The 23,313-nt window shown below is 46.9% G+C and overlaps 1 protein-coding gene across 21 annotated transcripts in view; it reads right to left on the bottom strand.

Annotated features, from left to right (window-relative positions):
* The window catches only part of Znf536 (zinc finger protein 536), a 466,964-nt gene extending 446,480 nt beyond the window's left edge, over positions 1 to 20,484 (bottom strand). For 4 of the 21 annotated variants that reach the window (XM_052759998.1, XM_052759990.1, XM_052760005.1 and 1 more), the window contains exon 1: positions 16,070 to 16,676. The gene's annotated coding sequence lies outside the window, so the exon portion shown is untranslated. Of the gene's footprint in view, positions 1 to 15,610; positions 15,738 to 16,034; positions 16,679 to 18,416; positions 18,794 to 19,165; positions 19,310 to 19,922 lie in introns of those variants that run through there. The other 17 variants (XM_052759999.1, XM_052759991.1, XM_052760004.1 and 14 more) reach the window with 11 other exon arrangements.
* Positions 20,485 to 23,313: the final 2,829 nt, after the last annotated feature.

Below are 23,313 nucleotides of genomic sequence, written 5' to 3'. Positions count from 1 at the left end.
GATGTGTCATGGGACTGTCAGTCCATGCTTCATGACACAGCATTGTTCCCAAAGAGTCAAGGACAAACTCCCAAATCCTTGTGTGTGTGTGTGTGTGTGTGTGTGTGTGTGTGTGTGTGTGTGTGTGTGTGTGTGTGTGTGTGACTATGGAGCCCTGTCTGGCCTTTACCTCACAATCTTCCTACCCCAGCCTCCCAAATGCTGGGGTTACAGGCATGCACCATCTTGCTGGCTCTAATTCTTTTCTGCTGCCACTCTAGTATAAGTATCTACTGAAATGAAACATATTATATGATTCATCCTTTAAAAAAATTAATGTAACTGTAAGAATCAGGAAATAAAAACATTTCAACAAAATTTGATGAATCATGAAAGAAAGAAAGTAAAGCCAGCCATGCTTGGTGTAACAGGCCTATAATCCTAGCTATGTGGGAGGCAGATGAAAAAGAATTATAAGTTCAAGACCTGCCTGGTCTACAGAGAAAGTTCAAGGCCATTCTGAACAACCTGTCTCAAAACAAAATTTAGAAAAAGAAAGAGAGAAGGAAAGAAAACTTTTCTATTGACCAAAGTGTTCTTTCCAGAGAAATAGCAAAAACTAAAAAAAAAATTCTTTATGTAGATGAAAACTTTGGAATAAAAATAATCCTGCCTTCTAATGTTTTAAAAGTTTACTAAATGTTAAATAATAACTTGAAATATTATCTAGAAGTAAATGGACAGAAAGATAATTTTCTTTAGTTTCAACATCTTGCTTGCTTTGTTTTTAGATGGAGACTCATGGTGTAGCCCAGGCTGGCCTCAAATTTTCCATCCTCCTACCTCAACCTCCTGAGTGCTATGATTACAGGAATGTGCTACAATACTTCTTGCTGCTCACACTTTTATGAAAAGCACGTATCTGAGATTAAGCTCCATCCACATGATGATTTAGGAAGATGGTGTCTTGTCAAAGTATTTATTAAATGGCTGCCATTTGCAAGTTGCTGTTTTAAAGCTGAAGTGGAGTTATCAAAGAGATGGCTGAAGGCCCTGCACTGGGGAATACAGTCCTGGGAAAAGAGAGGGGGCAAAGATCATGTAAGCAATCTACCTAACTAATAAAGACAAGTCCTAGGGAAAAGATGGACAGGAATATGAGAGAAAAGTATGAGAAGAGGGAGATACTGAGATAGACCTGTAGGACACAGAGTGACCAGTCAAGGGTAAGGACCCCAGAGTAAAAGGTAAGGGCCAAGGAGCTTTAAAAAAGTCTGGGGAGCTGGAGCACTTGGGATGTGGGAACAGGGTGGGAGAGGGGGAGATGTAGACACACGTCAATTGGACCAGGACTCCACCTCTCAGCCTACCAGCGCCCTTATCCAACCCCCACCCCTCAGATGGAGTTCTGCATCCTAGCCAGTACAGGCACCTGCCTCTACAGTGGCTAATTTCCACCTAGTCTGAATCTTTTTAAAGCTATCCACTGGCACTTCCCAGGAGAGACACAGCTGGCCAGCACTGGCTTTTTTGTAACTGCCCATGTGGGTCATGGCACTACTTCCCTTCCCAGCCAGGTGCTGGCTAGGGTGTTAGTTAATCAGGCTGTCCTTAGAGGGACGGCATCTATAGGGGTGCCACCCTTAGAAGTAGAGCTCCTGTGAGCTCTCCCTTGAACAGCTGTCAGTAGCTTTTGTCCATACCAACGCAAGGTGAGGCAGAGTGGGGTGCGGGGGAGAGCTGAGCTTAGAATTCTTCTGTAATTATGGCTCGAATCAGAAAAATGCACATGAGTTCACAGGATGATAAATATTAGCATGCTTCTCCAAGTTCAAGTACGTTGTCAATAAGACAATTAAAGCAGTATCAATAGTATGCACTGTATGTTATTAGCTGCCATCCTATAGCCCAGGCTTTTGTGATCTTTAGAAAACAAAGGAGAGAAGGTCACAGTGATACAAATTCTTTTTGTTCAAGTAAAAGGTGTGATTTCATGTTAATGCAACAGCTGGGAACCTGGGGATAAAGGCGTCAGGGTCCTTCTGAAATACCACTTGAGAAACCTAGGGTGATGCAGAATGACTATATGGGAAGGATGAGCACAATGGGAAATTAGCAATCCTGTGTCCAAGATGAATCAATCACTTCTGTCACGTGGCCCCAGTCAATAAGAGCCTGAATAAGTACCAGCATCAGCCTTAACTGACTATCATTGGCCCTTGGAAATCAGAAACTCCAGAGCCTTTGCAAGCAAGTGAAAAGTAAGAGAAAATTTGGGTAAATAATGAATGTGAATGAATACAGCCTTTAAGAGTGCATGTGTGTGTGTGTGTACATGTATACTAATACATATGTACACATATATCCATAGATATTCATATGTGCAAATACATAAATGAAAAACCACATAGTGTGCTGGACTGGAATTTAGAATGAATAATCACTTGAATACAAATTGCAACGGCAAAAGTTTTATTGTTCCACAAGACAAAAACCTACACAATGCCTCTTCTATACATCTGCAGAATCAAAAATCATTTTCCTCCTAAAATAACTAGTAAGGAAGGCATTAAATGCTCTGGAATGAGGGTAGACGCTGAAACTACTATTTGTTGACATTCGGCGATTTCAGATGGAACAGAGAAGTTGTCTCCAAATAAATGAGCCAGACATAATAGAACCCTGTCAAAATATTGATTTTATTTTATCCTACCTATTGTTGGCATTCTCCTCTAAGTTGGAGAAAAATATAATTTCTTCATTAGCATTATTGTTTGTTATTATTACATTAGTCCCTGTTTATTATAGGAGAGGAACCTCGTGTCATTCTCCAATATGATAGAGCAATCACGTGGAAATGTGCAACAGAAGGCTAAAACAAGTGCCGAACACTCCCCAAACCACTACCACTGTAAGCTAAAATACTTCCAAAAGGACAAAGAACTAATGGTTGGTTATAATTTCATAATACATGATACATAAATTTAGATCTATATTATATATTTGAGTGAAATTACTATCCCAACTAATGTCTCATAGTAAAGCAATTATAACTTGTTAATACAGCTTACCTTATGATAATCAGATGAGTAAGTGGACAATAATCAATATATATTCACAGAGTTAAACAGTTAAGTTAGGGAAAAACTGTTTACTAAGATCTGTTCCTTTACTCTTCTATTTATTCTTTAGATTGATTTTCTATTTTATGTGTGTGAGTGTATGTATGTGCACTATGTGCATACAGTGCCCAAGGAGGCCAGAAGAGGGCTTCAGATCCCCTAGGACTGGAGTTACAAGTAGTTGTGAGCTGCAACGTGGGTGCTGGAAATCAAACCCCAGTCCTCTGGAAGAGCAGCCAGTGCTCTTAACTGCTGAGCCATCTCTCCATCCCCTGTTCCTTCTTTCTTGAGGATTGTTTTTACAGTGCTCTTAAACTCTTTTTTCAGTTAATTCATCATAGAATTTGCTAAGGAAGGGGAAACAATTAAGCAAAGTTTCTAAAAGTGTAATAGATGTCATAGATTTATTTCTGTGATTTTTCTATTGAGTCTTTACCTTTTAATTTTAATATTTTGTATCTACATTACAGGGTATGAAATGTGGTGTATACAAAGGGCAATTTGGAATGTTTACACTTACTTTATGAATCATTTAACCACTTAAAACCCAATGATGAGAAAAAGTTAAGTTTCCAAAGAGCCAAAATGCAATTCATCTCTAATAAAAATGAAATTAAATTAAACATTGCCAGTGCAATGATGTAAGTAATAAATCTGAAGGGCCAGGAATGAGAGGCACTCACAGTGTCTACATATATATACTGGACCTACAGGTGTCATAGCAAGCATCTAGTTTTCCTGCCACTTTGTTCTTTTCCTTTAAAGGAGCAGATGTCCCTTGACTCCTGGACAGACTATGAGAAGATTGTGATCTCTTCAAAAGTCCAGGATGCTAGGGAAAAAAACTTCCAGGAATCCCCCTGGGACAGGGGACCTACTCACTTCTGTAGCTGTCACTCAACACCCTTGGAGTTCAACACACTGCCTGACAGCAAGGATGGGATGGAGAAAGATGAAACCTGGAGAACATAAGAACGATCTGCAGTCAAGCAGAGCCAAGAAATGGGACCCCTGGGGGTGCTGCTGCAAAATCCAGGTTCACTCTCTCACCTCCAGACTGTGCAGAGCAAAAGGAGCCATTGCCACACACCACTCAACATGGTGATGCATCTGAGAATTTCACTGTTAGGCTATTTCACTTCACAAACATCAGACAGTGCACTCAACATGAAAGAACTCGGTCCAGGCCACCTGATGTGATCTAGACTGCACAAACATAAGACGTGTATTTCTGCTGCCAGCACAGGGCAAACCATTCATCTCTCTCTCTCTCTCTCTCTCTCTCTCTCTCTCTCTCTCTCTCTCTCTCTCTCTCTCTCTCTCTCTCTCCTCTTGAAGTACTCCCAAAAATAATGACAAAAAACATAAACTATGGTCTACCTAAAAGTCAGGAACAGCCATTGTTATCAGTATAGAGAATGTGACACACGTAATTGTAGATGCCAGTCTTCCATTCAACTGGTGGAGTGTAGGTGAGTTGATGCCAGTATCCCACAGATATGTGAGAGATGTACCCTGCTGCAACTTTGAGATGGCTCCAGTCTCATGAGGGGATAAAACTCTCTCATACCTGTCATAATGCCAAGGGACCACATCATGTATAATCTGTCTTACCTAAAACATTGCTATGTGGTGCATAATTGTACAGCCAAAGTAGAAAGGAGCCATGCAGCCCAGGACACACCCACAGCTGGGAGTGGGAGCATAGGGGCAGAGAAAGTCAGGTATCACAGAACTGTCTGTGAACCTCAGCACAACTTACTATGTAAGAGAAGGCTATCATTTTTGCCTTGTGTCTAACTTTGTTTTCAAACTCCACAGTGTACTGAACTCAGAGTAAATCCCCAGTGGGTATCTATTGTCTGGAGGAAGCTAGGAAGGAAAGACCTGCCTTGGAATGCAGGAGGGGACACAGAGCAGAGAAGACCACAGAGGACAAGGGGCACTCAACAGGTGTGCCCTCAACAGGTTGTGCTCACATGCAAAGAAAGACTATACTATCTCTGCCTCAGATCTCTTGTACATGTCTTCTCCTCTGTCTGGAGCTCTCTCTGCTCATTGTTTTGCTAGATCTTTCTGACTTTTCATTGTCCTCTAAGAAGGTGCCACTGACTACCTTGCTGAGGAGGACTTTTTCTCCAAGGGACCTCTGCTCTGGTCCTTCGTGGCATTCAGGATTGGAATGATAAATAAATTGAGACTCTCTTTCTAGAGTGGTAGGAACCATGAATGCCAGCTCCACTTCTGGGTGCCTAGAATGCCCAACATACAACAGAAGCTTGGCGAATGCCTGAGAAGCACAACACAGTCCAGAGTGATGTGGAGAGGCCAGTGTGGGTGATACAAGGTTCCCCCTAGACCTCCTCTCAGCAGACCAGTGCTTAGCCTGGGGCTGACATAGGGAGTTAGTATGGAGTTCTTCAAGAGGGCTAGAGGGCCTGGTTCACTTATGACTCATCTCCCTGAAGAGATGTGTCCCTTTGAAGCTCTGCAGACAGGACATCAGCCAGGTACAGCCAGTCTCAAGATTTCCTTGCCACATGACCAATGTCAGCTCTTTGTCTCAGGCACAGACTAATGACATAAGCTTGGGAAGAGGCAAGGCTGGCTAACCAGGTCTTGGTGTCTCCTGATAAAGCTAGATGAAGTCTTTGGCTTCATGAACCCTTGAGAGTGGGAGCAGAGGTAAGAGGCCTCTGCAGACCTTGCTCAGGCTTGGTGTTCCCTTTGGTGTGGTAATGTGCCCATGTATTGCTCCAGGGGACAAATTGAGAAAAGTGTGAGGTGCCTGTGAACAGCAAAGGTGAGGACATCTGGGGATTGGTAGCCCCCATTCAGGGACAGAGGATAAGAATCAGACTTCACTGTCATTCCCTTGTACTTAAGGTGGGCTAGGAACAGACATGAACAATGATAAGTCATTAGAACATGCCTCCCCCTTTAGAGTCCAAGGAGTGAGTATGGGGGACTATCACCTTCTGAGCCTGAGTCTCCACTGCTGCATTTTCTAGGAAACTCTACATGCAGATAGACTCAAGGCAGATACCAAGAGTCCCTTTCCAGGGACACGTGCAGCCCTGTGACACAAGGGCAGAGAACTCTGCACTGCCCCCACCAGCAGCTCAACCCTTGGTAAGCCCACAGATGGCAGAGTGTGCTGTGGACCAACTTAAATGACACTTGGCATTTTCACACCCAAGATTATCAATCTCGTAAGCATGGGATAGGTCCTAGGAATTCATTCCCAGGACTTGGCCTTTGTTCTACATCCCCTGGAGAAGATAAGATCTAGTGCCCAAACTACATCCCTGGGACACTGGACTTCCCAAGTCACGTTGGCATTCCCCTGTCATAATCTTGGTGTCCCCTCCAGTGGGAGAAAGGAAGCCAGTAACCTGGCTTTTCATCTCTGGGAGCAAGAAAATGTGTTTCAGTTGCTCATTTCCTGCATGGGTGGCTTGTCCAGAACACAGTCAAGACAGGTTCAATTTACCAGTCTTGAACTCCATGTTTAGATATTAGGATTTCAAAAATCAACACATGCATGTTCACCAGCATGAAAATCAGGGGTGTGTGTGTGTGTGTGTGTGTGTGTGTGTGTGTGTGTGTGTGTGAGACATTATTCATCTGGAACCTAGAACCTACAAGATCATTCCTGCCTTTATTCTGCTTGTGTATTGTTACTGTGTTTTGTTTTGTTTTATATCATTTCTAGGAATTGAACACAGGGCCTTAAGCATGTTAGGAAAGTGAAGACGGAGCATCATCCCTGGTCCTTTTTACTTTTTAAGAACCTAATTAAGTAGCTGACCTTGTACTGACCTTGAATTTGCAATCCTCCTGCCTCAGCTTCCCCAGGAGCTAGACTGACAGACCCTGTACCTCCCATCCTGGCTGAGTGCTTCCTTCTATTTCACAGCATCAACCTTAGTAGGATGTTAAGGCACTTAACACATCAAACAATGGATGAATGAGTAAATGAATGAATGAAAACAACTCCCTGGGTCTGGAAAAAGATGAAGAACAAGACTCATATTCCCATCATGATTCTGGAAGAAAACATGCATGTTTGTGAAAATGGACATGCATTTATACACATGTGACTTGTTATACATGTTCTATTTGGTGTGTATGGCATCTGTCTATGTATAATCACAATTGTGTGGTGTGACATGTGTGTGCGCCTGTACACTGGGGAGGGGCACACTTGATGGCCTAGACTAAAAACCATTGTTTCATGAAGACTGCAGGCACCACCCCCACCCCAGACTCTGCTATGAACTGAGCTGACCCTTTAAGATGCGTCCTCAGAAACAGAAGAAATCAATCTGCCGATCCTTATTGATCCCCAGGTAAACAACTCGGAGGACTAGCCAGGGCCACAAAGGCAAGCAAGCCACTTCTGTGGGCTCTGCAATGATCAGCACCCACAGCTATAGGTTGGGTGTATTTCCAACAGTCGACAAATTCTCGAAGGCAGGCAGTAGTGCTGCCTGGGTACTCCTTGAATAGCTGGTCTCTGGGCTTTTCTCTTTTAATCCTGCTGATGTTGTGAGAAAGAAAGAATTATCCCAAGGCTGCCAATGGGAACAGGAATGCTTGAAGATCAAAATGATGTGCTTACCAACAGCATGGAGGTGGAAGGGGTGAGCGTTGAACTCACTGACTGGCCCTGAGCTCTTTATCACTATGTGGCACTGCTTGGAACAAAACAAAACAAAGCAAAAATGCTTCAAGAAGCTCTTTCTCACTCTCAAACTGGATGTTTCCAGTTCAGTAACTAGAGTATCTCAGTTGTAGAATGGGGAGAGACGGTACCTAAATATTAAATTATGCAAAAAATGAACATAGAGCTAGTGATATTCAAGCAAAATGTGTGTACCATGTAACCCTGGCCAAAAAAAAATTAATTAGCAAATCAAATGCACATAAAGACTCCTCTAGATTCTGTTTTTAGGAGCAATGATACAGGGAGTGGGAAAATGCTCAAACTTGTCCCCTGCTCATCTAAAGGTTAACACTTGGCTGATGTTTGAGATTAATGAGGGGACAGCCGTAGCCCCCAGCCCAGGGAAAAAATTTTGATTCCTTCACCTTTAGAAGATGATGAGGGAGTCAAGATCTGTGCACACTGTTGCACAAATATTCACATATGGGTTTTGCATCAGACTCTGCTGACAGAGAAGCATTCACATCCCAAGGACCACTACACCATGCCGAGAGCAAGAGGCAGATTCCAAATTGAATGTCCATTTAGGGGATTGGGGCGACTGGGAACACACCTTCTTTAGATCAATGAACAAATTATTTTATTGAAGACAGTAGTAAGAGATCTCTCTCTCTCTCTCTCTCTCTCTCACACACACACACACACACACACACACACACACACACACACACACACACAAATTGCATGGTTTTTATCTCTGTAATAGCATCATGAAAAGGAAAAGTTTTATTCACCACAAACACCTGTGATCCCCAGGATCCACACATGGACCTGATGTCCTTCATCTGAACAGCCGGCTTCCAAATCCTGCAAACAACATCTCACCGTGATCTAGCTCTTGTCAACCTTTTGAGATAGGATGGGAAATAAAAGGATCAAGTTGCTGGAATCAGTGAGATTAAAGGGCAGACTGTCAAAATGTAGCCAGCACTTCCAGGAGAGTTTTGAACATGCTTTGTACCCTAAGATCTGTGACACATTACTTGACCTCATGGTTACAGAATAAATATGCCAAATAGGCCCAGTACACACCCACTCCAAACCCCTAAAAGACAGGCCAGTCACCATCGGGTGCATCACACCGGCTAGCTGGCCAGGCCCTGCCCCAGCCCTATGTAACATCTCTGTGTTGTTCCCAGGGTGACAGTAGTTGCTACGGGAGAAGATTGCTGCCTTAGCATGCTTCATCTGCACTTGTAGAAATGGCAATTGTCCCTGTCATCCTGCCTATACCATTTTTTCTGCCTCCAAAATATGCTAGAAAGAAATTACAAATAAAATTAATATTGCAATGCTCTCTCCCCTTCCAAACCATACTTTAACTAAAGCTTTTTCCCACCCACCTCCAAAAAAATACTTTCAGAATAAACGTATATGAAAAGAGTTGAAAGAGCCAAAACAGGAAATGGAGACTGATACAAATTTTTCTAGAAATTTATATTAAAAAAAGGATACTCAGAGAAAATAAATATTAAGTTGTCAACTCAACTGCTAGAGAAAAGAATTGCAGACGGAGTGGCTGGCCTTTGCCTTGACAAACAGTGCCTTCAAAGTCTGTGAGCACTCCAGGCAAGCTGATTCCAAATACCCAGCACTCCGAAGTGGTAAGCCAGGGCAGCATGGAGGGCAACTCAGCCAGGCCAGCACAGAGGCCACTCTCTACCATCAGAGGTCTCAGCTTGCAGATTAAGCCCATTCTTATCCACATGTGGTTTCTTTTCTCCCTCCCACATTCCAGAACTACCTTTCCTCAGTCTTTGGGACTTTTCTTGGGCTGTTGGAGGAGGGCTGCCACCCACCAATGCTGATCATGCCCCACCCCCAATCAAGTGGCAATGCTGGCGACTGAAGTTTCTCAAGCGCTACAGAGATCAAGCATGAGTTTAATTAGCAGATCCAACCATGTTCATCTGAGAACCAGTGTGCTCAGAGCATACCCTAGCCTGCTGAAGCGGCAGCTTGGCATCCATGCACCATAGGCCCAAACAAGAACCCAGAATAGAGGGGAGGGGAAAAACTCAGGCCCTTGCCCTGTCATTCCAGACCCTCATCCATCCTGTAGGCTTCCTACAGATCCCATTCTGGTCTTAATAATAACCTTGGCTGATTAGACTGGAAGAGGTTTTTAGAGAGAATTAAAATCTTAGAAAAATGAGTCCTATTTGCCTCTCATAAACAAGAAGCTAACTTTCTAGATATGTTTAAAGACAAACTAAGCAGCAAGCCATTCAAGGAGGCGATACTTTGTATGTAGAATCTATTCAATTTGTCATCTAGGAGCTGTCTCCACGGTGACCTCAGTTGAGTTTCCATATATTTTTCTCCCTCATGCAAATAAATTTATAACAATACATATGTTCGAAAAACAACCATTTCAGGTTTCTGTTTTTCACTTCCATTTGAAAGGGGAACTGATAGTGCTTTGGAGGATGATTTGTATAGAGAGGTGGGCAGGATGCAGGCAAGGAGAAGACCAGGAATTGCGCCAGCTGGAGCAGTTGTCTTCAAGGCTCTTGGCTGCAATAAGTTGTCATGTACTTCGTTTGCCCACTGGGAAACCGCACTCCCTTGCCTGGATGGTTAAATGGCCTGAACAAGACAATGCACCTAAAGGGTACATGCAGCACTCACAAGGACCCAACATCAAACGCTGACTGCGGCAGGTACTAACACTGTGACCACTTCCCACCTCTAAGGTCCTTGGGGCCATCAGGCAGCAACATCTACTGAGTTAATACATTCCCCCGAAGGCCCGACCAGAGCTGTTCCATGAACCAAAATCCCTGACTGAGAAGCAGGAGCACCTATAGTGGAGCACCCAATCCTAACACTTGGGGGACTCAGCCAGGGCTATATACCAAGACCTTGTCTCAAACAAATGCAAGCCAAAAGCAAAGATATAGGAATCACATTGGAGCCTTAGAAATACCAGTCATTCTAATCAAAGTTGAATGGGCAATTCTGTGATTAATCTTAATGTTTAGAGAATCCATGAATTAGCTTTTATAACCTAAATAGAGCTCTCTCTCCTCTCTCTCTCTCTGTCTCTCTCTGTCTCTGTCTCTCTGTCTCTGTCTCTGTCTCTGTCTCTCTCTCTCTCTCTCTCTCTCTCTCTCTCTCTCTCTCTCTCTCTCTCTCTGTGTGTGTGTGTGTATGTCCATCTCTCTGTGTGTCTGTCTCCCTCTGTGCCTTTGTCTGTCTGTCTATCTATCTATCTATCTATCTACCTCTGAATCTATCTCTATCTATTTCTGAGCTGGCAGACCATCATCTTGGTGGAGGAGCCATCATGGGGAGAGAGAAGAGTAGGAATAGAATGCAGAGGACAAGTTCACCTCCACCCCAGGTAACCAAAGCATCAGGGCCTTGGTAGAAAGCTCTCAGGTTAATGTCAGCTCAGGCCTATGGTAGTCATTTTTCCTGTGTCAAAACAGCATTTAATTTTCTCATCGGAAAGCCATATACTGAAGCTAGGAATAAGCAGAGAGGCTTGGACACTGGGTTGCAGGCTTCCCTGTCTCACTGCCCAGGAAGCATCTGCATAGCTTTCTGCCCCACCCACCTGTGGGAGCCTGCACTTCGTGGACAGGGCTTGCTATGGTGCCTGTGACCTTCCTGCCTTCTTTTGACAGCTCCTGGTGTAGGAGGGACAGCTGAATATGGGACAGGGATATGCCTCACAACCCTAGAGTTAAGTAGGAGCACAGCGAAAGGAGCTATCCACCTCCCCTACTCATTGCCTCGGTTTCCCTTAGTGAAACTCTGAATAAATATAGAACCTGCCCTCCTAGGGAAGTATGTAGTAAGAACTCAAAAACAAACGACTGGCATTATCCTGCCGACAGGGTGCCCAGCCCCATCACAGTGCCTGAGCAGTGTCACTTTCTGTTGCCTGGATTCCATGTGGTCCAGGAACACAGCTCTCATCCACAGGGCCTTTTTAAAGGTATAACTGGTATTCAGAAACATTGGAATTGAGCACCACATCTTGCACTGGACAGCCTTTTATTCTTCCGTGTATTCTTACACAATGAAGAAAAAGAAAAAGAAAAGGAAAACCTTCCTCCTCCCAGATTCCAAAGCTGCCCTCATCTTGTGCACGGCCTAAGGGGCACATAGAAACCAATCTGTATATTGCCTGTATACTTTCTGGAAGTAAGGTCAAAAGTGATCTCCGTGTCCCCCTTTGGGAGGTCCAGAACATAGCCTCACACTTGCACAATTCAGAGCATGAGCTTGAATCCCCTTCCTGGGGAATATATGAAAATGTCTAGACATTCCTGATGGTCATAATCAAGAGAGCTATTGGCATCTAGTGGGTTGAGGTTCGCATGCTACTCAACATCCCTCATGACAAACACCCACAAGTAGAAAATGTACCTAGTACCAACTTTGAGAGATCCTGGTCAGCAGAAAAGGTGCCCAGGTTCCTCCAGTGGGTTCTTCTCAAGGCCTCATCCTGATAGAAATCTGCTCAATGCAGAGAGACTCCATTTCTAGGGCATCTCCAGCAAGCCTAGCATGTGTGGAAAGCTGCATACTGTGGAGGCTCTTTAAAGTAGCTCATATATAAGAGGAAGACCAAAGACCACAACAATTTTTGAAAGTGAAATCTGGAGAGTGCCTCCAACAGTCCACAGAGCCAGTTCCCTCTCTTCACTGTGCATCTCAGGGCAGACAATCGACAGAAGCAGATGGGTGCCACAGACTGGCCTGAGGAGGCCCTACTCCAGGCCCTCCTGGTAGTTTTCATCTATGTCTGCCTGCATTTAGAAAACACAAAATAAAGTAGGATGTGAGGACAGTATCGCTCAGGGTCCACATCCTAAGGAAAAATGCTTGTACTTTCTGATTCTTTCTATAAGTGATCTGTCCACTTGACATACACAGGTACAAACTCACTCTTCTCTCTTACACACTGAAATGGTGGTGAAAAGGAAATCATCTCAGAGCAGGTGCTTCTAGCAGGCAAATCTCCCCACACCCACCCCTGCACGTGTGTGTGCATAAATGAATATAGACCATACACATACCACATACACACCTACCATTACCGCAAGTGAGACCCCAGTTATAATGATCAAAAGTCACTTCCTAGCTTAGTTCTTTCTGACCCCACACATTATTGCCATACCATTCTATGGATGCACAGAGCAACCAAGGGGAACATGACAGCAGGCCAAAGCTTCAAGACATGAAAACCAATTCATTGCCTTGGCAGAGCCTCTCCTTGCAAAACTTCCTACAGTACTTGGCAGTCTGGCTAGCCAACCGGAGAGAGCCCTCCATCCCCACATCCTATTACAGATGCAGCCATAGCTTCAGCAGCTAGCCCTGGAGGGGGCATGCTATACCACTGCAGAGGGCAGGTGTTGGCAGAAGGAAGAGAAGGAGAGCAAGAAGTGCTAGTTCGAACACTTTACCAAGGTGAGGACTTCATTAGTGTGTGTGTGTGTGTGTGTGTGTGTGTGTGTGTGTGTGTGTGTGTGTATGTGTTTACTCCAAATTGCAGCCTCTACATCCTGAGAAATGGCATCAGGATACCAAGGGCACATGTCCTTCTACCTTATCTAAGACCTTACCTGGAAACATGATGAAGCTGGGCTCAGTACCCAAGGACTTCAGGTCCCAGCAGGTGAGCTGGGGGTAGAGCATTTCTGTCCTCAGCATGGCCCCAAAGTGACCTACTGGAAACTCACTTACGATTTAAATTTGCATCGAGTCTCACTTTAAATAATGTTAAGAACAAAATGCAAGCTGATATTTCAGCTTACTTAAAAGGCTTATTAAAAGCACTAAATCCAAAGATCTTAAAAAGCTATAATTGTCCTCATTGAAGCTGGAAAAATAAATCTATTTTGCTTTCTTCTTTTATGCTACCCTTCTTTAAAAACAAAAAAAACAAAAAAAAACAAATTCATCTATATTCTCACAAGCATCATTGCTCTCTTTTTCCCCCTTCCATTCAAGGCACTTTAAAAACACCTGTGCCATTCATAGACAACTTTTGAGCAAAAGGCAGCCATGCTTGGGGAAGGCTGTTTAACTGATTTCCTGATGCCAGAGACAAGCTCATCTCGCTCCAAAAGTAAGATGGAGTTTAGAGCTCATGAGAAAGGGCTTGAGGTCTGAGCTGATGGAATTTTCTTGGTTACCTACGGCGGAAGAGACAACCTAATGGGTCAGCTTTTGGATTGGAGGGCTCTGCAAATAATGTATATCCAAGCCTTCAGTGCCCAGGGGCGGATACGACTGGTAGGGCCACATGTCTTGACCAGTTCCTATCTTCTCCCATAATGGAGGCTATTGGCCTCTGGCTTGGACCAGCCCAGCATGACAGTTGTTCCATGCCTGCCCTAAGCCTTCCGTGAAGACAGCTCTGACCAGCAGTTAAATTGCTGAGTTGTAAGGATCTGAAGCCTGCTCAGAAGTTAAACACTCCAGGCATAGAACAAGATGAGTTTTCAGAGCACTGGTCCAAGAGAATGCAAATGTATTGAAAGTGTTTTTCTTCAGGTTTTATGTAATTACCATTTATGTCTTCAGGAACTATTTCCTCAACCCAGTTTAGGGTGAAAGCATTTTAAAGACTTTCTCTGCAGATGACATATGAGGCACTAACCTTTTTTCATGTGCCCAGATGTTAAGTTCATTTTCATCACATTTATGTAAATTTCATTTGAACAGTAAATCAAAAGAAATCTTAAATCATTGTACACTATTTTAAAATCAACACTAAATCCGGTTTACTTGCAGCTATATTAACACAAAGTCACAGTTAATGAACTGAATGTTATAGTCCCCTTTTCCATACAATGGCTATAGCAAGACCTGAGGTCCTCATCATCCATCACATCCACACATTGCTGTCCATTCACTATCAGAGTCCAGTGTCCCCAGATTAAGGATTCTCTGTACATCAAAGCCTCCCAAAAGTTTTCCAAACTTTGGAAAATCAGAGGACCCTCAGTTTAGGAGTCTGACAACGTCGCTAGTATCTATGTTAGGCCCATCAATGCAAAAACTGGGCTCAGCGGCCATGCTTTTGGTAGCTGACTCTTTGTTGGTCAGGTGGGGGTGGTTAATTCCTAGGGCTCTGGGTCCTGTGATTGTCAGGGAGCTGGGCAGAGTGCTATCATTACCAGCAACTCAGCCAGGCGGGTAATGGTGGGATCAAGAGACATTTGCACCACTATCAGGATGACATCATAGCTAAAGCAGCCTTCAGTCAAAGCCCTAGGCTCTCTCAGAGCAGAGGCCAAGGGGCTAAGGGAGGACGCGCCCCCTGTGACTCCCAGAGCTGAAAGCTGAGTCCCAGGGCCCTGCCATGCAGGGTGGTGCACCTTGCCCACAGCAAGTTCCCAGGCAGGCCAGAAAATGGGAAGGACAGCTGGTGTCTTCTCCAAAGCAATCCACTTCCCCCTCCATCCTGCTCACTGTAAATACTACCACTAATAATAATAGATTATACATTTTTTAACAATTTGAGCTTGTCAAGCCATTTCCCTGACCGGAGTGGAGCCGGCATGTCATGCTCACAGCTGCATCTCTGCTGTAGAATTTATAGCATTTCCAACTGAATTGTCAATCTGTTGGTGGTGACCCTATCTTAGGCAAAACAGCTCTCTGCTCTTCCAGCAACAGAAACAGAGGAGGCTGAAGGGAAGGCAGATTAGAAAGGAAGCCTTCGTGCTCTTGTTTTGGTTGCTTTTCTTCCTTTTAAAGCACAGCAAAACACACACGCGCACACACTCACGCAGACACACACGGAGACACAAACCTTAGAATAATAGGGGAGGCATTTGGAGACAAACTGTATCCGCCACGCAGCGCGGTGCGGCACGTCTGGCAACCAACCCCGCTCACTCGCAGCTCAGCTTTCCATGCGGGCGGCGGCGGCGACGGCGGCGGCTACAGGGACCCGCCACCCTCCCAGCGAACCAGGATGCCCAACTCTCAACTGTGTCCTCAAGATTTCCTCTTCATTCTTGCCACAAGTACACTCTTGGCCCAACCACCTCACCTCGCCAGAAAAGTCGAGAGACGGTTGTAGGAGTTTTGTTTTGTTTTGTTTTGTTTTTTAAAGCAAAAGTTCTATGAACATCCAGCCCGACAGATGCAGTGCTCCTGCCCGCTGCACGTTCACACCTGAGCCGGGCTGGGCACTTCGCCCCCACCCCACACCCCGGGCTCTGTGCCCTCACCTCGGGGCGCGCGGAGGCCACTACAGGGCACTTACTTGGCACTTGCTTTTGAGTGTGCAGGTCGTCGCAGTTTTCATTTGGGTTTTCAAACAAGTTTCAGGGAAGAAGGAGGCCAAAAAAAAAAAAAAAAAATCCAATTATGCAAATGGACTCCGGCCGGGGAGGCGCGCGTTGGATCTGACGCTGCTACTGTATGAGTTCTTGGAGCAGCCTGGCCCGGCAGATTTATGGGGGCGCGTCACGGCTACGCCAAGTCCCGCCGCCGGAGCATCTCGAAGTTAATTAAAGCGGTAATGTCCACTTCCCTGGTGACCCTCCATACATGGGTTTACTATTTCACCCACCAACACGACCTGGGAGAGGACATGGGTGTGCCCCCCCCGCCCGTCCCTCTTCTTTCTCTCTTCTTTCTTCCCCTCTTCTGCCTTTCTCTCTCTCCCTCCTTTTTGCTCTAAGTCGCCTGCCTTGCACTCAGTGAACAATGAACAAAGATGTGAGTGATGGGGAAAGATCGCTCCCCTCCCAGCCCAAGCAGTGAGCGAGCGAAGCTGGTTTCAAAGTCAAAATCCAGTTGTTAAAAACAGGGAAAGAAAACAGAGTGTCTCCACTCAAGCTTCCCTTTCCACACACATACACACGCACGCACACATATGCGCACGCACACCCCACCTCAAGTTCACCTAAACCCAGCCTGGAGACCTGGGGGCGGGGGGGGGGGGGGAGGCGGGAGGACCACGGCCCGGGAGCGCCTGGCTGCCCAACTCGCGGACGACACGAGGGTACAGCAGGGACAGGGAGCGGTGCTCGCTCTGGCCAAGACCGCTACCCGAGCCCCTCCCAGTCTGCTCCCCCACCACCACCCTCCGGCCCCCTCCCGACGTCTACACGGAGCGGCCTGGCCCCGCGGCCCCGCTCCGACTGCCGCCGGCCGGATGCGCTCAGCAAACGCGGCCCCTGTCGGATTTCTGCTAAACTGCAGAGCGGTGGCGGTGGCTGCCCCGAGAAGCGCAGAAGGAACCCGAGGCCAGCTCGGAGCGCACTCACCCCGCTTGGCCCGCTACCCCTAAAGAATGTCCCCCTGCCGCCCACCGGCGCGCACCTCCGAGGCTGCACACGCACAGCGCGCTCGAGCCGGGCAGGCCCGGACTGCACGTAGCCGCCGTTATTTTCCGCTCAAGTGAAAACTAAGGCGGCTGACGAATCACGTCTCCTGCGAGGCACCCGATAGACAAAACAATATCCTGCAAACAAAACCCGGCCACCGCTGCCACCCGCGCGCCAGGCCGGGACCCCGCCCTGCTCCTCCCAGCCCGAGGCTCCTGCCCGCACCGACCCCAGCCTTCCAGGAGAGAACTCGGGGACTTGAGTGCGCGCTCGCCAAGAGGCGGACAGCAGGAAGGACTCACAAATCAGGAGTGAAAAATGGGGAGGGGGGGCACTTAACTTTCCACCTGTCCTCAGAGAAACCTTGCAAGAATTTCCTCCGAAGAGTTAAAGGGAGGAGGGGGACAAGGTCCCCCCCTCCTTCTTTCCTTTCTCTAACTTCCCCAGCGCCTATTTCCACCTTCCCTCACTTCTCATACCTCCATGTATGCGGAGATAATCTATATTGTAATTGTTTGCAAGATTGCAACAGATGGGAGCATCGAGATCTGGACACTTCTACTCATCAAAGAAAACCCTCTTCTTTATTTTTATTTTTATATTATTATATTTTTGCCTAAAATACATCTCGAGTCCCGCCTACGACTGTTTTTCTTAATTCATCTTCAATTTTTTAAAAAAAATGCCTTGAAGCAAACAGAAAGGCTTATTAGCGACGTTCGTTCTTGCTCCAGTATTGGGCTGGGCTGAGGATGACCCCCCCCTCGGAAAATCTTGCTCTTCCCAGGACTCCCCCCAGTGGCCCCCTCCCCTGGCTGCCACCCTCCCCCACACACACACATACACACACACACACACACACACACACACACACACACACACACACACACACACACACACACACACACATACTCGGTCCTACTCCTTCAATCTGATTGGCCTCGCATCTCCAGCCCGGGACTGGCCGGCTCATTTCCCTCCATAACCTGTTACTTATTTATTTATTTCTGTGTCTCAGGCCCCCGCAGGCCCCCGGGACCTGGACAGGATTGGGGCAGATGCTGCAGGAGGCGCACGTGTGTGCCAGGGCCTCTATGGTCCCGGGATCCCGGGTTCGCCCCCCAGGCACCTCGGCCGGGCCTCGCCCGGCTCTTGGGGCGCAGGAAGCCCATGCAAACACAAAATGGCAGGTCTTGGCGGCCCTCTACACCCGCAAGTTAGGCACCCCCGTAAGCATCAGCTAACTTTGATTTAAAAAAAAAAAAGGTTGTCAATTACCCTCCGTCTCCTGGGTGGAGGGCAGATAGCATCACGCACGATTGCGGTGGGGGGGTAGCGGGGACCCCCACCACCACCAGCAGCCCCGGAGCAAACGCGTAAAGTCACTGGAGAAGTTTCCGCCGCGCAACCTCCCTTCTCTTTCGGCTCCCCCGGCCCCCGACCCTACGGAAAGTTTCCCCGGGCCGCGAGCTGAAGCGGGTGGCGCAGGCTGGAGGCGCGGGCTGGGCCGGGTGGGCGCCGGATCCCACTGGCGCGCTGTGCGCTTGGTCCTGGAGACTCCCGTTCAAAGTAACGGTCCTGGGACTGCAGCTGCGGTGGGGAGGCGGCGGCCAGGGCGCGGGTCCCGCTCTCCGCCGAAGTTCTCCAGCGCCATTCGATGCCGGGTGGCCGCCTCTACTCGGTTTTCCTCCTCCTGTTTTTTTTTTTTTTTTTTCCCTCCCTCTCTATCTCTCTCTCTTCTTTCCCCTTAACCCCAGCTGACAGCTTCTCTCGCCAACGTCACAACCACGGATATTTAATTAGACCATATTTTTTAATCGCGATGGGGTGAGAAGCAACCGGGTTGCAGGCCTCGCCAGGCGGGGGAGGGGGAGGGGAAGAGGGGGAACCACGCCAAGAGTCCAAACTCACTTTGCCACCTCCCGGAGATCGTGGCCGCCCCCACCACCACCTGGCACCCGCGCGCCCCTCCACCGCCTCGCCCCCACCCCCAACCCCGGCCTCCCCACCACCTTTGTTTGCCTTACCTTAAAACATTAAACGCGGGCGTCGGGAGCAAACTCGGGCACGTAAACCGAGCGTTGTAAAAGATTGTGTTCAATGAATAATGAAACATGTCCACATGATTGACTTGATCATTTTCCGGGGCTGAGGGGGGACGGGCGCCCAGCTCGCGCGCCTCGCTCGCCCACTCGCCAGAGCCCGGCCAACTGCTCTTAGCCCAGCCCCGGCAGGGCAGGCTCGCTTTTCATCAACCTCATTTCAGAATCGCCCCGTTCATTGATACTCATCATCCAACCCCAGCAGACATCCCATCCCCTGCTCGGCCTCCCCCTATCTGGTAGGTGAAATGCATTGTACCATTAAAAACGCTCTCCATTGTCGCCCTGGCGTAATTCACAGCAACTAGATAGGTCTTTCAGCATTTAGCTTTGATGAGCCGGAGACTGAACCCTTGATATAATAATCTACAAAGAATGGTGTGTGGTCGTCCATTTTTTCTCTCTGTCTAGCAACTAAGAAACCATTTAACACAGCGCAGCTTGCTTCTGACCTTGAGCTCATGTAAACACACTTATTAAAATCTATCTATTCTCCAAGAGCTACATTCTGATTGTCAGACTCGTTACGGAGACATACATCAGCCCCTTCGCTTGTCACTACTTTGCATTCCTGCCTTTAACTAAAGAATTTTTTATCCAGCCGAGAGGGAAAGAGCGATTGCCACGGAGAGAGAGGAGAGAGAGACGCGGAAAGGGGGAGAGGAAAACGCGTAATTCTTACCTGTTCCTCAAACTATTTAAAGTCTGTTTCTCTTCTGGGGTGAAAAAAAAAACTCGCGGGTGAATCTCGGTGGACAGCGGGACGTGGAGAATCAGTCACAACCCGGGCGTTTAAGGGAGTCATCAGCGATCAAATGACGTTGATTCGCGCTGTAACCTTGTGGCGTATTTAATGTAAATAAGGCCGTTATGTTGCCAATCGCCGCGATACAAACACGGAGAGGTCTTCAGCCTCGCCTCCCGCGCTGCCATTAGAGGCGACTTTATTTACAGACACTATTTAGGAGATCATGATAATTCTAAAACAATACTAGTGCCAAATGATTATGAAAATATGATTTTAATTAATCACGTAGTAGGCAAGGAAATTAGCATACGGTAATTAAACTTCGAGAAAAACGTCATGCAGGTTCTCTGCCTTATGGGTCCAGAATAATCATCGCGGTGGGCTCCGAGACTTAATTACGAAACAAAATAACTTTTTTAAAGGCAACTTTGCAAGGCTGGTCCTCCAGGCGAACGTTTGGGCAAATAATATAAGCCGAGGCAACAAAGTGGGGATTTCAGGGATGCAGAGGTTGGGCTTCTGTGAAGCAAAGAAGGGGGGAAAGATGGGGGGCGGGAGGAAGGCGAATAATGCAATTACGGATTCTCTGTCCTAGAGTTGACAAAAGCTGGTGCCTCAAAAGCCTCTTTGTTATGGGATTATATAATGATCCTGGTGTCATTATGGGTAAAAAAAAAAAAAAAAAAAAAAAAAGAAAGAAAGAAAAAAGAAAGATTCAATAATAATAATAAAAGAAGTATGCAGACACACCAACGAGCAGCTTGCTTTTAAAGAAAGGCTAAAGTGTGGTGTTGGGTGTGCAGATAGCAGGAAGACAAGGTCTACAGAGTTGACAAATAAAGACGATGGGCGAGGAGAGGAGGAGGAGGAGGAGGAGGAGGAGGAGGAGGAGGAGGAGGAGGAGGAAGAGGAGAGAGACAGAGAGAGAGAGCCTGAGAGCGGGGCCTGGGGTGTGAATGATTAAGAAGGGATGGAGAAAGATTGATTATACAAAATGCCCAGCCATTGAGACACTTAAACACTGATACAGGTAGAACAAGTTCCAGCTTGTCCGAACTAAGTCCCCCCAAGATGACTAGGGAGTTTTAAACTCCAGCATCACAATACATCAAAAGCAAAGATATGGAGAAAGCTCTCTCCAGCTGCCCACCACTCCTTCAGTGGAAGGATCCACTCAGATGCAAACAGCAGTTCTGGAGTGAGGACAAGGCTCAGAAACTTGGGAGGAGCTACTGGCGTCCGGCCTGGTGGGGTGCCTGCACCAGCACCAAGAAGCTGCTGGCAGTGGGCTCTGGGCAGTGGGCACCAGCCTGGTCACTACTGCCCATATCCTCAAAGCTGGCCCTAGGGAGAGCCAGTATTTTTCTTTCTCTCCTCTCCCTCTCCCTGTCTCCACTCCTCCACCCCCACCTTGTTAAGAGAACCTGGAACAAATGACAAGCTGGTTCTTTGAGACTCTTAAAGACCTAAAGAATGTCATCCGTGCATGCACGTATGTAAGTATGTATGTATCTGTATCCCCTACCAGCCAAAAAAAAAAAAAAGTTTAGGAATTAAGTCTGTATTCTCTAATCTGATGTGCTTTGGACAAAATACAAGGTTTAGGGTTTTTTCTTTCTCCTCGTGTAGGAATTATCAAGCAGTCACATCAATGATACCACTATATCTGTGAGAGTGGAATTGGTGTTCTTTATTTCAGTTCTTCCTGGATCGACTGATTATATTCTGTGGTCTTTTGAACCTGAGACTGTAAGTCAAGTGATTCTTCATAAGTGACAGTTTGGACAAAGCAGCGAGCAGGTCGAAAGGAAGTGGCCATATGGACTCGAAGAAAAGGCACTTTCTCGGGGATAGAATGAGGGTGGTGGTCTCTGTCTCCTTTTAACCCTGCAGCCGCCAGCATGCCTAGGCCTTGGGGGAGACACAGAAGTACATCCTCACTTCATCCTGAGGCCCCTGAATGTGCCCCTACCAGTGGCTCAGGCACCCGCAGCCCTTGGAGAACGTACATCAAAGAAAGACCGCCCCTCCCTGTTTACTAGAAGGCCTGTTGGACTTCATCTGGGGGTCACTTGGAGTCAGTGGGTTTCTAAGAGGCCTAGTGAGTCTGGATCCGCTGGACAGCGACTTCCCATCACCTGAGAACCAAGACCCACAGCTTGGACCAAAAGAGCTCAGGCCGGAGCTTGCCAGCGCCCCCTGTCGGCGCCGCAGTGCTTGTCACCCTGCTCCTGCCACGGTGGGGTGCAGAGGGGAGACCCAGGTACTTATGTTATGCAGGAGGGATAGAAGCTAGGGTGGAAGGCAATGCGACAGTAGGCAGAGGCCTAGTATTTATGCTGATGAAAAATTGATCCTTAAATATGTCTCATCAAAGCAGGTTCCATTAATTCCCCCACATAGGAGCCCCCTTTTGTGTTCTGTGACCTCATAATTTGTAGCATGCATTCCCAGCAGCAGTAGAAGATTACTTCTCGATGTCCCACATGTAAACATCTTATACCAATAGTCCACCTGCTTTGAAAGTAATCCATTTGCTCTGACGGCTGTCGTTCCAAATAGCCCCAGGATTGATGATTGGTTCACGCATCTGAACTAACAACTCCTTTGAGTTGCAGCTCCTGACACAACAGCCTTCCTTTCACTTTTGTTTGTATATTGCCCTTCTTTCCCCTTAACTGTCCTTACAATTCTGCCTCCCATGGTATAGTCATTGATAAAGTCATTGCTAGTGACCAAGAGAGTGAAGTGCCGAAGACTGAGGGGTGGGGTGAGCTGAGGAGAAAGGTGGCTGAGGATACTCCTTGGACAAGCTGTCCCCATCTCAATTTTCTCATCTGCAAATAGATGGTCTCCAGCCACCTGCAGTGCCCCTCTGATCACTCAGAAATGGGGGATTTCAGAAGAGGGTGGCTGCATTCATAAAGAAATGGCATAGACTCCTGGCAGAAGAAATATGTGCTGGTCCTGTGGATCAGATGGGAAGTTGGTCTAGACATCCATAGGGGGCTTGACTTTGCATAGTCTCTGCTTCTTGATTTCAGCTCCTCTAGAAGTGACCTCTTCCACCCGAGACTCTGCTCTCCTTGGTGGAAAGTCACCTGGGCTTCCACACTGAAGTCCAGTTGCATTGATGAAGAGCTCTCTCTGCTGCTGAGGTCCCACATCTCATCTCACCCCTGCAAGACTGGAGTTCAGCGGGAGCCCTTGGAGATGGAAGGTGATCCTCTAGTTAAAAGGCTTTGTCCACCTTGGTTTTCCTGCCATGAACTGTTGTTCCAAGGAAAATCTCATTCCCTCCAGTATTTTTCAAACAAGGCTTTTA

The sequence above is a fragment of the Peromyscus californicus genome, unplaced genomic scaffold, assembly GCF_007827085.1.
Source record: "Peromyscus californicus insignis strain IS unplaced genomic scaffold, ASM782708v3 Scaffold_4__1_contigs__length_199733344, whole genome shotgun sequence".
In the NCBI taxonomy this organism is placed as follows: Eukaryota; Metazoa; Chordata; class Mammalia; order Rodentia; family Cricetidae; genus Peromyscus; species Peromyscus californicus.
Note: the sequence above shows the minus strand (reverse complement) of the source record. Positions and strands in the feature narration are given on the sequence as shown.